Genomic DNA, 17,655 nt, shown 5'->3' on the forward strand with positions numbered 1-17,655 from the left:
TATTCAAATGTTGTCCACACAATTTCCTTTTCATGTTTATTCATAAAGTAATGCTCTATTTTGTACTTCATCTAGCTAATATTTTAAGTGGTTAGTCTTTGGGTTTTATGCATATTGACCAAAAACAGCAGTTTTCATTTCCACACATTATCAAACATATTTTCATACTGTACTCAGACATACAGAGCTACAGTTGGGTGCCACCGATATTGTCCCTTATCATTTGACCCATTTAGGCCTGACCTCAAAATTTTAAAAAATCCTTCTAAATCCTCCAGTAGCAGACCTACAAGCTCGTAGCGCGCCACTCGGTGGCGCGCTATGAGCTTGTAGATCTGCTATTTTTCAATAGCTAAATTATAACATAATGTTTAAAACACCAAAAGGGGTTCCCGCCCAAAATGGGTTAACTGTCCTTTTGCGCAGATCACGCAAACCTCAGCAAAAAGAAAAGGACAATATCGATGGCCTCCAACTGTACAGAGCTATCAAATAGTGAGTTTTGGGAGAATGTCAAATATGATTGAGTGGAGACGATATATGGTGTTCTAAAGCCTGGTTCATACTTCGTTGCACGACGGTGCCGCACGTCGAATATAGCCGACCTACCAACTCATGCGTTGTGAGGCTTGTAGCTCGGCTATTTTTGGCGCGTGACACCGCCGTGCTATGGAGCAATTAGACTTAACACCCACAAAGAGCTGCCAAAACCTAGCTCACATAAAGCAAGCTGCGGTTTTGGTTTTGCTCACCTCCACTTCCCCACCTGTCTTTCTCAGATCACAACTTGAATCATTCTTTTCATGTGTGCACTGAGTGTAGTGCGAGAAGAGATTGGAAGTTAGGCTGTGTTCTTTTTTTTTTTTTTGTCCTCACTTTTTTTTTAATTCAATTCCAACTCAATTGTGGCTAAACCTAAAAAAAAAACTATTTTCAACAAGCAATATTACGCCTATACCTGCACCTCAGGTTGCCATAGAAACGCTTCTCGTAAAAATAGAGCTACCTGTACCGGAATGAAAGCCGGGGTGGGGGACTGTTTCACATTGTCAGGTTCGGGGACCACCTGGGCTCCAAATGGACCCTTACAGGTCTGCAACAGCGTAAAATAAAATGGACATATATTTGTACACTGGCAAGAGTTAACAAAGGCTGAGTGCCGAAACGCGTTGGTCCTCTTTGTAATGTTCTTTGCCATGCCTTAACTCCAATAAAAAAGCCTTTTTTTCACCTCACTGGAACAGAGTGCCTTGGATCCTCTTCTTTTATGATATTATCTAACCTCGCCAACGAGCACCTGTATTCAGTTCAACAAACAACGGACCACGGCAGCGCTCCCCTCTTCTTCTATTAAACATAATGTCAAATAGGGGTCGGCCTAATGCTTATCAAGCTTGGGGTCCTGTACTGTACATTCAAAAGGTTGTGAAACCCTGGGCTAGAGCACTTTTTCCTCATAGTTTTCTTTCTTTTTAAATTTCGTGACATGCCCCAAAATAGGGACGCCAGGTTGAAAGTTAGCGGACTGCAATGAGAGTGCATGGTGTCTGGATCCAGAGAACCTTATCAGTCCTTCAGAATGGATAGCTGATCATGACGACTGTCAAACAGCATTCCAGCAGCCCTCTGATCCGGCAGGCCAATCGCTACGACGGGGGAAAAGAAAACTCTATTGACTGTATTGATTTTCTCGCAGCAGGAATGAGGAAAGTGAAAGTTAATCGTGGAGGAGGCTGTGCAGCGGTGGGGGGGGGGGGGGGGGGGTGAAGTTATATATAACACAAAGTCACTCTACCATCTCCTCTACCTGTAATGTGTTAGAAACCAATGTCATGTTTTACAGCCACACTGTGTGAGACAGTTGCTGACACTAAAAAAGTGCTTTGTTAGTTTGTGTACCCTGGTGGATCTGCTGCACTGGCTGCTGGGTTAAGGAACAGTTAGTTTGTACCCTGGTGGATCTGCTGCACTGGCTGCTGGGTTAAGGAACAGTTAGTTTGTACCCTGGTGGATCTGCTGCACTAGGCTGCTGGGTTAAGGAACAGTTAGTTTGTACCCTGGTGGATCTGCTGCACTGGCTGCTGGGTTAAGGAACAGTTAGTTTGTACCCTGGTGGATCTGCTGCACTAGGCTGCTGGGTTAAGGAACAGTTAGTTTGTACCCTGGTGGATCTGCTGCACTAGGCTGCTGGGTTAAGGAACAGTTAGTTTGTACCCTGGTGGATCTGCTGCACTGGCTGCTGGGTTAAGGAACAGTTAGTTTGTACCCTGGTGGATCTGCTGCACTAGGCTGCTGGGTTAAGGAACAGTTAGTTTGTACCCTGGTGGATCTGCTGCACTGGCTGCTGGGTTAAGGAACAGTTAGTTTGTACCCTGGTGGATCTGCTGCACTGGGCTGCTGGGTTAAGGAACAGTTAGTTTGTGTACCCTGGTGGATCTGCTGCACTGGCTGCTGGGTTAAGGAACAGTTAGTTTGTGTACCCTGGTGGATCTGCTGCACTGGGCTGCTGGGTTAAGGAACAGTTAGTTTGTACCCTGGTGGATCTGCTGCACTGGCTGCTGGGTTAAGGAACAGTTAGTTTGTGTACCCTGGTGGATCTGCTGCACTGGGCTGCTGGGTTAAGGAACAGTTAGTTTGTGTACCCTGGTGGATCTGCTGCACTGGGCTGCTGGGTTAAGGAACAGTTAGTTTGTACCCTGGTGGATCTGCTGCACTGGCTGCTGGGTTAAGGAACAGTTAGTTTGTGTACCCTGGTGGATCTGCTGCACTGGCTGCTGGGTTAAGGAACAGTTAGTTTGTGTACCCTGGTGGATCTGCTGCACTAGGCTGCTGGGTTAAGGAACAGTTAGTTTGTACCCTGGTGGATCTGCTGCACTAGGCTGCTGGGTTAAGGAACAGTTAGTGTGTACCCTGGTGGATCTGCTGCACTAGGCTGCTGGGTTAAGGAACAGTTAGTTTGTGTACCCTGGTGGATCTGCTGCACTAGGCTGCTGGGTTAAGGAACAGTTAGTTTGTACCCTGGTGGATCTGCTGCACTGGCTGCTGGGTTAAGGAACAGTTTGTTTGTACCCTGGTGGATCTGCTGCACTGGCTGCTGGGTTAAGGAACAGTTTACGCTAAACCAGGGCTTCTCACATGTTTTCATACCACCTGTTTTTATCAGGGAGAATTTTTGGTGACCCGACACTTGATTTAATTGAAATAAAGCATATTTAAACTATAAAAATCTAACAGATCTGTGTTGAACACGTGACTATAGAGATAGTGTATATGCCGATTTGCGTGATGTATGTATGGATACAATCTGTGCTAGTAATATAAATGTGTTTTGAATTGGCCTCATGGTGGTGCTATAACAGGCAGATGCGAAAAATGTAGGGCAAAGGTTTTTCCTTGGCCTCTAGGGAGTGCGCATACAAAGTTGTACACAGATCGGTGCAGTTATAGGTAAAAACAGGAATTGGCCTGTTATAGCCCCACCATGAGGCTGATTTGAAAATGTTTAAGTGGCATTTCTTCCTTTCCTTAGTGGGAATGTGTGTGCATAATTGCACGGAAATCGCACGCTGTGTTCAGATTTGAGGCATTTTGATTAAAAAGGACCAATCCTGCAAATTTTAGAAGGCAATCATAGCCAGATGGAGACAAAAATAAAGCATACATTCATTGGTAGCGATGAATAGGAATATCGATTAGGAAATAAATTTACAACGCTGTGAATCCTGCTACTTTTGTGTGTTATCATCAACGTAGTTTAAAAGCCATGTAAAAGCATTTCTGTAATCTGTACACATTTGTAAATAGAAGTCTATGAGATAGCTTACCGTATCTGTTGCCAGAACAAACATAAACAAGCAAGAATCTATGCTTTTCAAAAAACATAATTATGAAAGATAGATACCTTTATTGAGAGGACAATCTTTTTTTTTCATGTTAAAGAAAAAGATGAGATGAAGATGATGTCACGTGATGTCACAAGGCATGACCATATGGACGAACTAACTGACGGGAAATGCACAATTTCATAGTAAATGCGACTTGCGGTCACAATAATGACATGCCCAGAATAGGGATACCAGGGTGAGAGTGGCTAAAGAAAGGTTGTGGAATGGTGACTGACCGCAAATGACCCACTACCATCACTGCAAGCGCTGTAGTGTAGCAGGAGTTGGTGTTAAGATAGTTGTCTCCACCAGGCCGAAGGCATGGGGAGAGAGTATGTTTTGCACTCCGTCCGTGTGTGTGTCCTTCCGTCCGTCCGTCCGTCCGTTATCAGCTAATCTCCGGCACCGTTGGCCCGATCCATGCCAAACTTTGCACACACACTCCCTGGATGCCAACGACGAACCTCTGCCCCAAATATTCCTCAACGGCCTGTTATAGCGCCACCATGAGGCCGATTTAGGCAAAACACATTTCTGTAGATGACTCGTACACATTTTATCCATACATCACACAATTCGGTATACACTATCTCCATAGTCATGTGATCATCACAGATCTGCACAATTTCCCATCTTCCATCCTGATTGGCTAAGATTGGCTTCCAAAGCTCACATGATTGGTCCGTTTCGAACAAAATGCCACAAATCACAAACGCAGTGTCCAATTTCCATGAAATTATACACGCACATTTCCACTAGGCCGAGGACGACATGCCACAATTTTTTCCACAAATCAGCCTCACGGTGGCGCTATAACAGGCCAAATCCTGTTTTTACCTATAACTGCATCGACAACTTATGTATGTGCACTCCCTAGAGGCCATGGAAAAACATTTTCCCTGCATCCCTCCACATCTGCCGGTTATAGCGCCACCATGAGGCCGATTTCTGCAAAACACATTGTTTATGTTAGTCACAGATTTCATCCAAATCTCACGCAAATCGGTACACATGATCTCTGTAGTCATGTGATCAAGACGAGCCTGTTGGATTTCTCAGATTCTACACTGATTAGCTAAGATTGCCTTCCAAAGTTTTCAGGAGTAGCCCGTTTTGTACAAAATGCTGCACATGTCCTGCTCATCCAGAATTCTATCCTCAGAGATGCTATGAGTGATCTGGCTCTGCATTTCCTCAACAAAATGAAGAAAATTGTTGCAAGAAACAAACAAACAAAAAAACATGTTTATATTACTCCTAAACATTTAGCCAAACATCACACACACTCCTATCCTCCTGGTGGAGACCTGTGCCCAGAAGGGCACTTTTTCTAGTTTGGAATGAAATGCTAAGAACATAAAGCATAAAAGGCCAACACATAGACTGACATTTAAAAGCTATGATTAGCTTTGATAAGTGCACTCATGTATGTCAAAGCAATTATGGTGTTGATTATAACCGCTTTTAACTTTGTCCATTTACAGTACCACACTCCATACTTGTTTAGTTTGCTCACTTTGCAGCAGTTTTATTGGCTTGTAGTATAGAAGTAAACTACAAAAATGTAAAGCAATGGGATATCTTTCTAAGAAGGAGAACTTGTGTGATCCCAAGGCGTTCTAGATGGCACTAAAACTAACGGACAGAAAACGAGTAATGGCAAAGCATCTAGTGTCTTGAAACATACTCTGTCTCCAACTCTAACATCAAAGCCTGGAAGTTGGCATGCTTAAACTATATCCTCAAATAATGAGCCCATAAGTTCCTTTCACTCTTCACTTGCACAGTTCCTTGTCCCACATTAGCAACAGAGAAGAGACACCCCTCAGCTAAAATGAACCGCTTGTTAGAACTGCGGAACGGAATTTGAGGATTTTCATCAAACTTGGTGGGAACGATCAGTTGGCAGTGTTAGAAGCAAACAAAGTACATTTACTCATCATGACATCGTACTATACTAACTTTTTTGAGTGGTGTAAACCACTCCAACAACTGGCTTTGTACCCGTGTCTGTTCGTACCAAAAAAAATTTACCCGTGTCTGTTCGTACCAAAATAAATCACACCCGTGTGAACTGAGTGGTGTAAGGTCTTATATAGACTGATCAGCTGTGGTCTGACGTAATGTCTGACGTAATGAAATCACACCCGTGTGAACTGGGTGACCATAGCAACCATGCTCATTGTTTGTGGTACGGACAGACACGTAAACTAACAAAGCCAGTTGTAGGAGTGGTTTACACCACTCAAAAATGAGCATGGTTGCTATGGTCACCCAGTTCACACGGGTGTGATTTCATTACGTCAGACATTACGTCAGACCACAGCTGATCAGTCTATATAAGACCTTACACCACTCAGTTCACACGGGTGTGATTTTTACTTGAGTATTTACATTCTTCATCATTTATACTTCTATCCCTAATACATCTCAGAGTCAAATGTTGTACTTTTTACTCGACTTCAGTTATTTGACAGATTTAGTTGCTAGCTACTTTGCAGATTTAGATCATTAGTACAAAACATACATGAACTGGTCAATTATGTATTATTATAGATTAAACTATCCTGCAGCAATAATTACAATGTTTTGAATTGCTTCTTTTACATAAGTAAAGAAATCTTCCACTGGCAGTAATTCGTTTCCCTTAAAGAGATGATTAAATGTTCAAGGTCACAATCATGGTCAAGGCCACAATTACAATCATATGACGGATGTAAATTACCTAATATCTTGACTACCTTAACATAGATTTTAGATCCACACTTATGTCATCTTATTTTCAACACAGCCCAGCTTCACAGTTATGGCATGTCAGTTATCCCATTTTGGGCGGGAACCCCTTTTGGTGTTTTAAACATTGTTATAATTTAGCTATTGAAAAATAGCAGATCTACAAGCTACGAGCTTGTAGGTCTGCTATTTTTGAAAAATCGTGAAAAAATTTATTTCAGAAAACTGGAGGATTTAGAAGGTTTTTTTTTTAATTTTGAGGTCAGGCTTAAATGGATTAAATTGGATTATTTAGGATACATACTACCGCTACAGATAATCTTCCGCATCTTGACTTCCTCGTCAACTATCAATGTTGTATGTTCATTGTTATTACTAATTTGTCTGCTTGCTAAATCTCTGTGACTGTCCCAGTCAATCAATAAATCTCTGTGACTGTCCCAGTCAATCAATACATCTCTGTGACTGTCCCAGTCAATCAATTCCAGGTAAAGATGCCTATGATTCATGTCATTGTTCTCTCAGAGAAAGTCTCTCGTTTGTTTTTATTTGTTCCTCATGACCCCCCCACCCCTCCAAGCAATGTGGGAGTATTAATCAAAGGAACGGTGTCTCCCCCATTCCCTCCTAATAAGTGGAGAGGTAACGCATGACTGCTCCCATCACGCTTGGCGATGAGACCTTGGGCTCCATTACACGGGTTCGTTAATTCATGAGGGGCGGGATTTCCTTGCCCCCCCTTCTTTTAAAGTTCCTCGTTTTCGCATGCTCTTTGTGGCCTTCATTCTTAATGTGTGTCTGCATACATACAGTATAGCTGTGTGTGTGTGTGTGTGTGTGTGTGTGTGTGTGTGTGTGTGTGTGTGTGTGTGTGTGTGTGTGTGTGTGTGTGTGTGTGTGTGTGTGTGTGTGTGTGTGTGTGTGTGTGTGTGTGTGTGTGTGTATTTCACACAGAGAGTATATCACTTTGTATTGTGTCCATAATGGCTTATTTCATAATTCATTACTGCACTACAGTAGGTTCCAGAGGTGGTCTTCTGTGCCCCAGGCCACGGCCAGTGCATGTCCCTCTGGTACCCAGGGGCTATAAGTGGCATAGCCAACTGAAGGCCAAGCTGTCATGAAACAGTACAGAGCCTTGTACCTGTTAATGGACTTACTTCAAATGACACAAGTGATCAGTTACTGAGGATAAACCATTGTACAAACATGTGTGCTATTTTAGCACTTAAACCCTATAGTGCTTTGTTGACCGGTGTTCCACAGGGTTCTAGACTTGGTCTGCTCCTTTTTTCCTGCTGAAAATAGCCAGTATTAGCTCAAAACGTGCCACGTTGCAACACATTGTGAGCTTGGAGATCGGCATATTTCCGAATGTTCCCTCCAGAATAGGGACATAGAATAGGGTTCAAGTGATTAATTTCTTACAGTGTGGCTCCTATGGGGACGAGCCATGTGTGTGTCTCGCAAATCGCAGGACTGATCGATGGGCGCCAAATTTCTTGTGCACGCTGTCAGTAGGCCCAGAATATATTTCACGTATTAGTGTGAATTTCTTTACATTTTGTGAATTCATAATCTCAGATCCCCTCTCCCATCGTCTGTCCATATTTGGGCAAGACTGATGGTACCAACTTGACATCAGAAATTTCAGAAATTTCACATGGACAGCAGCCAGTCTTATTTCCCAACCAAGGGGCAAACGCCCTTCGCTAGAATTGGAGGTCACTTCCGGGTCGTTCAGCCTGCTGTTCCTATTAATGGCCCAGCAGATGTCGCTATTTCACCTTCTACTGGTCACAATACATTATAATTGTCTCCACCAGGCCAAAGGCATGGGGAGAGAGTATGTTTTGCACTCCGTCCGTGTGTGTGTGTGTGTGTGTGTCCTTCCGTCCGTCTGTTACCAGCTAATCTCCGGCACCGTTAACCCGGTCGATGCCAAACTTTGCACACACACTCCCAGGATGCCAACGATGAACCTCTGCCCCACATTTTCCAGAACGGCCTGTTATAGCGCCACCATGAGGCAGCTTTTCACATTTTTTACCTAAAACTGCACCGATCTGCGTGAAACGTTGCATGCACACTCCCTAGAGGCCAAGGACAAACCTTTGACCTGCATTTTCCGCATCTGCCTTTTATAGCGCCACCAGGAGGCCGACTTTTGTAAAACACATTTTTTGATATTACTCCTCCAGATTCAAAAATCTCACAAATTGTTACACAGTATCTCTATGGTCATGTGCTCAAGTCGGATCTGTCCGATATTTCATATTCCATCCTAATTGGCTATAATTGGCTTTCACAGTTTGCAAGATTGCCCCGTTTTGAACAAAAGCCTCAAATCATGAACACAGCATGCAATTTACGTGTCCGGGGACCACCAGGGGGATCCAGGTGGTCCAGCTAAATGATGGAGAGTTGCTAACTCAAATGGACCCTTACCTCTTGAGAGCAAGAACTCTCAAGAGTTAAATTATTGTCAAACTTCTGCATTACTTAACTTACAACTTACAAGAAGTCTACACACAATGAGAGACTGTAGAATAATAATGTAGGGCTCCTTTTTCCCTCTTCACTGTAGAGGCTTAAAAGAGGATGGGACGCTTATCACAAAGTTTATCATAAACGTAGGGCTGTCACGAATCACGATTATGACATTTTGATGATTGATTGTCGCTCAAATAATTGTGATGAATGACTGTGATTCTGTCACTGATGATTGTGAATAAAAATTACGTTTCTGTTTGGCTTTTAGGCTTCGTGAACAAAAGGTGCACAGGGCAGATATGACAGTTATCTTGCATAATAACTTTATATAAGCTACTACTATGAAAAGGATTATGACGATTTTGATTATGCAAAACATAATTGCGATTATAATTGTTAATAAATGTGACAGGCCTTCATAAAAGTAATGCTTTCAATTATAGGCAATCAGAATTGTAAAGGAACATGTTCTCCATTCTTACTCGACTGCCTCTAGAGGGCATAGGCCTTCCATTTTCTCTAAGTTTGGCACCTCCCTGTCTCCAGGGGGCGCTGTGTCTGTGCTGCAACTGCTATAGGTTACAGGAAGTGAGTGACTATTTCCTTTTCTCCTTGTAAACAACCAGAGCCTCTGTAAACAACCAGAAAGATAGTTTCTGACAGACAGTAGAGTGATGATCCAAAGCCATCCGTTTGTTTCTACCCCTTTGAGTGGCAAAATAAGTAAGTAGGCATATTATCCAACATTGTGACAATGTATATTGGGACATATTGTGAGATATTTCTACTCTATATGTTATGTTTGATGTATGGCTCTGCAGTAGTGGTAGTTTTGGCCTACTCATGTGGATGCTCTTAAGGTTTATTCAATACAATACCTTAGTGGTTAAGTATTTCTGCCAGGTTTGCCTTACCTGTTACAAATTTAAGCTTACATGAAAATACTTACTTTGTTGCCTGTTACAGTTGCTTGACATTAGTAACAAGTTATTTGTATTACTTTTATTAATTGTGCTTTCTGCCTTCTATTTTGTGTTTCACTTTCTTGTATTAAACTAGTCCTATACAACACCTACCTGTTCTTTGGAGGAATTTTACAAGGAAGAGTTTAGCTGGCTGTGAAGCCCAATTAGGGTGACGTTGGGTGTAACAGCACAATTCATCTTCTCCATAATAATCTAAATGTGTGAAGTGAAACTAACACATGATAGAACATTGAGACACAACACAACTGGTTGGAATTTTGCCCAATCTGGCCCATGACCCGATATGAGTTTGACACCCCTGATCTACACCACATCTCTTCACAGTTGACCTGCTATTTTCACTGAACGTTTGCCTATTATTATGCCTAGAATAGACATTAGTAGGGTACCTGTGGTTCAGACTAGTATCACAGTAAAATAAAGTAAATACTCAAGGAAGGTACAAGAGCCCTAAATGTATGTATGCACATACACTATTACACACAGTTTTTTGATTGATTGATTGAAATATGTATTAACAGTTTGCAGAATTACAGTACATTTCAAGCACAAACTCAATACAAAGGCTGTTAACTGTGAGTGGACGACCCAATTAAGCATTACCCTTGTTTACAAGAGGGTCCACCATGTTCAATTCATCAAAACATTTAGAGACGTACAAATAGACACTTCTATATAGACAAAGAACAGAACAGGAATTCATCATAATGGAGGGAAAAAGGGAAAAGAAACATACAGTGAGGGAAAAGGGGGGGGGGATTCAGATTTTACGGGTGCCAGTTTCGAATTTCAGCCATCCGTAGGTGCCCTTTGAGAGCGGTTTTGAAGGAGTCAAGGGATTCGCATGTCTTAATGACTGTTGGTAGGGCGTTCCAGAGTAAGTGTGTTACTGTACTGTATGTCCACCTTTTGTAATTAGGACATTTGTCAGGGAACTATATAAAGTCAGTGCAGATGCACAACATAAATGTCTTTTTAATGTTGAGGAAAACCTTCTTAATACTGAACCATCTTCCCTGTAGCCATAGTGTGTGTGATAAGTGGACGTTGTGTTTCAGCCTACCTGCTGTCACTGACAGAGATCGAGCGGGTCCTGGCCATGTTTGCGGAGCCTCATTTACACGTTGTGTGTGGCACATAAAATTGCCATTGACTGCAATCTTGCGAGCTCTCAATGGCCCCATATTGACACTGCTTGTTAAAACTGGACCATGAATAAGACCCAGGATAGGAACACATGCCCCAGGGGGATGTCGGCAATGGGCTAACAAGCACATTAGACACAGTGTATGGCAACGAGCACACATTGTTTACAGCCACGCTCAATGCGCACGTGCGTGTACACACACACGTGCGCGCACGTGTACACGCGCGCGCGCGCGCACACACGCACACACACACACACATACCACCTCCAAGGTAAAAAATAAATAAATAAATACCCTAGGAGGCGAGCAGAGGGGGATATAGTTGACAGGAGTGAGTGAAATTAGCTTATTAAGCGAAACACTTGACTGTGACTGCAGCTTTCCTGGTAAGTATCCAACACTGCTACTGTAACATACGAGAGATTAAGTCAGGATAATGATGTTGTTTCTGTGATAGCGGCGTGCCGCTGTCTAACCACGGAGCTCGGGGATGCCGTTAAGCCTGGGATTTATACGTGTTTGCTCGCCGGTTGTCGTGCTCCGAAAAAAAATACACGATCTACAAGCTCACAACGCGCGGCCACGCGGCCGCGTCGTGAGCTCGTCGATCGGATATTTCCGGTGTGCGACACCACCGTTACACGGCCTAGAATAAATCAGGCATTTAGTCTCATATCCGATAGTCTATGACAAAAGAAAGCCTCTTGTGCATTGAATTCTCTGCACATGCTCACCCCTCCCTCCGCATTCCATCTCTGCCTCCTCTGCATTCTGGTCTGATGCCAGGAAATCACATGGGCGACTCCTCTCTCCTGCCGAGGAATTATTTCAGTGAAAAAAATAAAATATAAACAGCCTCCCTCCCCCCCCGAGGCAAGGCGTGAACGCTGGCTAAATGGTCCTCTTAGGGAATGTGGCTCTAAAATGAATAATGCACATGGCTCTGTGCACAATTATAGCTTACAAGACAAGTAGTGTGAGAGAAATGATAGATAACGGGCTCTGCCCATTTTCAATGTGTTAAACCACAGAGGAATCGATGTTAAACAATTTGTGTATTAAAACTCATAATCGATAGGAATAACTCACGTGGAGGACATCACAATACTGTAACAGCGATAATAGAATAGGTGGAGCTATTTGTTAGAAATGGTAATAACTTTTTCAAAAGTGCGTTTTAAGAAGGTTTATTTAACCCATTTTGGGGCGGGAACCCCTTTTGGTGTTAGCATTATGTTATGCTTTAGCTATTGAAAAATAGCAGATCTACAAGCTCATAGCGCGCCACCGAGTGGCGCGCTACGAGCTTGTAGGTCTGCTATTTTTTTAAAATCGAAGAACGACTGACATAGAAACATAGCTTTTTCAGAAAACTGTCAGGATTTAGAATACATTTATAGAATCGTTCCCAGGTCAAAATGGGTTAAAAGATGGCCAGGGGCCCAAGTGTGCACTTATATAATCTGTATTCTGTATCATCAATAACAGGGTGGATCTCCATGGGAGAAGTGAGTAACGTTTAACGTTGGGATAACGGCACTGCATTCTATATAATAACAATAGCATCTACATATTGAAAGAGAGGCTGATAGCCCCCAAGAGATGTAACCTACTATTATTTCATGCAGTGGAAGTTTTTAAATAGACATTGGAGAACAGCAAATGTGACATATTGCAACAAATGTTGGCAAATTGTACCTTCGGAGACCGTGAGCTACAAGATAATGAAAGTTGAGGAGAACGAACGCACGCACGCACGCACGCACGCACGCACGCACGCACGCACGCACGCACGCACGCACGCACGCACGCACGCACGCACGCACGCACACACACACACACACACACACACACACACACACACACTCTCCTCCTTGAATATTCACCTTGTTTTCACTCTTATATCATGTTCAAAAATGTTTTTCAAGATAGTAAACTATGGCAAAAAGTTTAGGGATAAAGGGTAAGGCGCACCCAAGCTATGGCCATTTATCTTCTATTGTGTTGATATTCATAGACATGACATCTGGAAATGCCACCGTACACATTCTGATTTACCCTATACCTCCACTGTGAAGGTACTGTACTGTTTCACAGTACAGTACACTGTCTCTACTTTTAGTTATTCTGTATAGAGTGTGAGTTAGAGTGTCTGATAGTGTTTTTTTCCACACTATCAGAGCTATAGCATTATATTTGGACTGTGTACATTCCATCTGTTATATACACTCCAGAGCAAGCTGTTGTTCCTCAGGAGGCTCAGGTCCTTCAACAGCAACGTGCAACAGGCTGCTGCAGATGTGGTGCCAGTCCTTAGTAGCCAGTGTCCTCTTATCATTTGCCACGGTCTGTTGGGGACAATACAAGGCACGTTAACAAGCTCAATAAGCTGCTGAGAAAGAAGTTGCATGCCCTCTATGATTAGTGTGGATCCAGAGAGAGCACATTCAGCCATCACGCCCCCGCACAAACCAAAGGGATTTTGTGCCCGTATCCATTTAACACGAGGCCCGCCAGGAACATAGACACGTAGAATAGCGTACCGTGCCACACCCGGAAAAGCCGTTTTAACAGCGATGTATTATTTAATGCACGTTTTAATACGATCGTATTAAAAGCTACCGTTCGTTAGCTCTGTTAAGCTTCTGAGCCAATGGCCGCGGCCATTTTGAAGATGCGCGCGCATCCACTTACATTGCCTGCTCTGTTTTCAGACAGCTTTATCTCCAGAAGCGACATTGCAGGGGTGGCTTTGTCCCAGACAAGCGTTTTCAACGGCCTGTAGCAGGCGCTGTGATACTCGCGGTCCACTTTTTCCACCACCGACCGAGAGAACAAGCACCAGCTTCGTCAACACACACGGAATGGTTTCATAGTAAAATGCGATTACGGATATTTGGCTCTTCAAAGTAAGTGTCACGCGCGATAAAACCCTGGCAGGACGCGACGGAGGGATTAAATAATGGTAGCGGTCAAATGGTTAACTCCACAACAATTACACAACCAGGCCTGATGCACCCATAATGATGAGAACTTTACCTAGCTCCCCCCCCTACCTCTCTGATCTTCTCGAACCCAACGCTCCCTCCCGCCCCTCAGGTCCAGTGAAGCAGCGTTGGCCGAACGGTTTGCGGAGCGGTCTTGATACCGGAAGGTCGCCAGTTCGAATCCCCGGACCGGCACGTTAAAATGACCACCGCTGAAGTGCCCTTGAGCAAGGCATTGAACCCCAACCATGAAATGTTCTATGAGCAGGGCGTGGCTGTAAACAAGCATCTCGAGCTTAGTCCACTTACCCTGGGTAAACAAAGAACTTTGCTTTCTGCTTTTTAGCCAACCTCCTGAGGGTCCGCAAGGCCAAGTACCGCACGTTCTATGTTTCTGCTCCCAACCTCTGGAATGAACTCCCCAATCATCTCAGAGTTGGCCCCCTCCCTCCTCTCCTTCAAAACCTCACTCAAAACCCACCTCTTCAAGATAGCCTTCCGCAGCTGAGGTCTGGTTAAGATGTCTCCCCATCCCTTGCTTAGCCTTTGATGTTTTTAACCTAGCACTGATATTTAACTTGCCTTGCTTTGTTTTTTAGTTTTCTTGAATTAAATTAACATTATGCTTTTAATCCAGTTTTGTTCATTTCTAATTTCTATACTTATGACGATATTTCGATACATATTTCGATACACAAATTATCAAACATCAAAGCATATATTAGAATGTTATGGTAAAGGTCATTGGTTTCATTGTGACACTAGGAAGCAGGTTATTGTTTTTTTGTCTTTGAAGCTTGTTGGTTATATGGATATTTCCCATGTCTTTACACAGTTCAAATATCTATTCCATGGCCAAATGAAAGTTAAAATAACACATTTTAAGCTGTGTTTCTATGCACACTGTATGAGTCATGTATATGGAATCAATAATATTGCCCATGTCCTACAACAAGAGTACAGAGGAAATACAAACTCCAATCTGCTATTCGAACCCTCTTTCATGCATACCCACGGACAACCTCTCATCTATCAGGGATATTAAACAGTGACAGTGACAGTGTTTAAAGTGGCATACCAGCCACCCGGCTTCATCTTGCTCTGTGTTTGTGTAGTTGGGTGGCAGTGTGTGAGAGAAGGGGGGGGGGGGGGGGGGGGGGTTCTTGTATGGGAACGAAACGTTTGCCTTTGGGATAAAGCATGTTTAAGTTGTTTAAGTCTGCCTGACAAGTTAAACACTGCAAACTCCCACCGCGGATTATGGGCTCTAAATCGGTTCGCTTACTTATTTACCCGCCAACACCTTCAGGCTGAAGAGGTCACACTCGGCCATTTGTTTTTTGAGTGGTGCAAACCACTCCAACAACTGGCTTTGTTAGTAACCGTGTGTGTTTGTGCCTGTACGGGTGAGCATGGTTGCTATGGTTAGTATGTGACGTCACTGACATGCGGAGAGTACTTATGACACAGATGCTTTCCTGGTTCTAATGTACAGTAACTATAACAATAAATGTGTAGTTGCACCACTCAGTTCACACGGGTGTGATGTTTACGGGCAGAACTTGAAGTTTGATGTGTAGGCACACGTGCGTTATGTAAAAAATCACACCCGTGTGAACTGAGTGGTGTCAGGTCTTATATAGACTGATCAGCTGTGGTCTGACGTAATGAAATCACACCCGTGTGAACTGGGTGACCATAGCAAACGTGCTCATTTTTTGAGCACAGACAGACTAACAAAGCTAGTTGTAGGAGTGGTTTACACCACTCAAAAATAAAAATGTCAGTGTCACCGAGTCAGTGGGGAAGGCATGCTGTCAGGCTGTTCAATTATCAGCATTATATTGTCGATGTCGGGTGGAAACCTCCGACTGTATGTCCAAAACCCTTACTGTACGTCCAAAACCCTTACTGTATGTCCAAAACCCTTACTGTATGTCCAAAACCCTTACTGTATGTCCAAAACCCTTACTGTATGTCCAAAACCCTCACTCGTTAGGAAATGGAAAATAGAACCTGTCTTCCAAATGCAGCGGTTCCCAAACATTTTAGCCCTGTGACCCAAAAGACAAATTAGACATTACGATTTAGGCATTAAGGCAGACGCTCTTAATCCAGAGCGACTTTCAGTAAGCCAGAACAACACATTCGGTAATACATCTAATACATACAAATAGTCATCAAGAATCATACATAAGCTAAGAGCCTAACAGTGGAATATCTATATAAAGAAACTATGCGTATACACTGTTGAGTGCTATGTCTAAATAAAATGCTATCTAAGTTACACAAGTTGAGCCTTTGCATATGCCTGTAAGGTCATCGAGGCTAGGACAAGTGCTACGGCAAGTGGTACGGGTAGAGATGTCCCGATACTGTATCGGTATGGTATCGGAAAAGTATCTAATGGCCTTTATTTGTCATATCGGTTCATATCGCTATCGGCGAATATGCCAGTCTAACCACCGATCCGACACAGGGGTAAGGGGTTGACATTATATGGCAGGTAAAGAAAATGTTGGGGCATGTGGAGTTTGCTTTCGAGTTGCCCAAACTGCAAGTGCACATTTGAGTGAGGAGTCTGCTATAAACACAACATGAGATATATATATATATATATAGCTAGATAGCTCTAGGAGCCATGCAATGGTTATGTTGGTTATTATTTATATGTTGGTCATGGTCAATGAAATGAATGGGCTGTCACTGGTGTCTAAGTGGATGATTGATTGACGGGCATAGGGGCGGACCTGGTTATCTTTAACATCACCTGTTCACCTGCTGAGCAGACAGTGAGAGAGGGGGTGTGTGGGACGCCGTACTTTTTGTTGACCGCTTTACACCGATTTAATTTGCTTTATTTTATTTACTCTATTTAAGTTGAAGCTGTGGTCATTTTTGCTTTACGTTAGAGCACCGTTATGAGTTTATATTGCTTTAATAAAACCCTTAAAAATGCATCATTCGGATCCAGCGCATTCCTTTTGTTTGCGGCGGAGCACGTCTGACAACATGGCCCATCCCATCGCCTCTCAGTGACTTTAAAGTTTATTTCTCATGCAGTCGCTTTACAATAGCTATAAACACGAGATATATAGCTATAAACACAACACGAGATCACAACACTGGTTTCGGTATTCAGTATCGGCAACATTATAACGGCAACACTAGGGTAAAGGTTGTTCAAAACAGATCACTTTAAAAGTGGTGTGAAGTGACTGGGAGCACAGTGGCAGTTGTGTACATTGAACTGTCCGGACACGGAGCGCCTAACCCAATATGACCTGAAGCGTTTCTACTAAATGTCTTCTAAATCCTAGCAGTTTTCTGAAAAACGCGTTGCTATATCAGTGGTGCTCAAACCTTTTAATGTCAAGCATCCCCATAATGCTATGTATTTGGCCGCAGATCCCCCCCCCCCCCC

The sequence above is a fragment of the Electrona antarctica genome (genome assembly GCF_951216825.1).
Source record: "Electrona antarctica genome assembly, chromosome: 10".
In the NCBI taxonomy this organism is placed as follows: domain Eukaryota; kingdom Metazoa; phylum Chordata; class Actinopteri; order Myctophiformes; family Myctophidae; genus Electrona; species Electrona antarctica.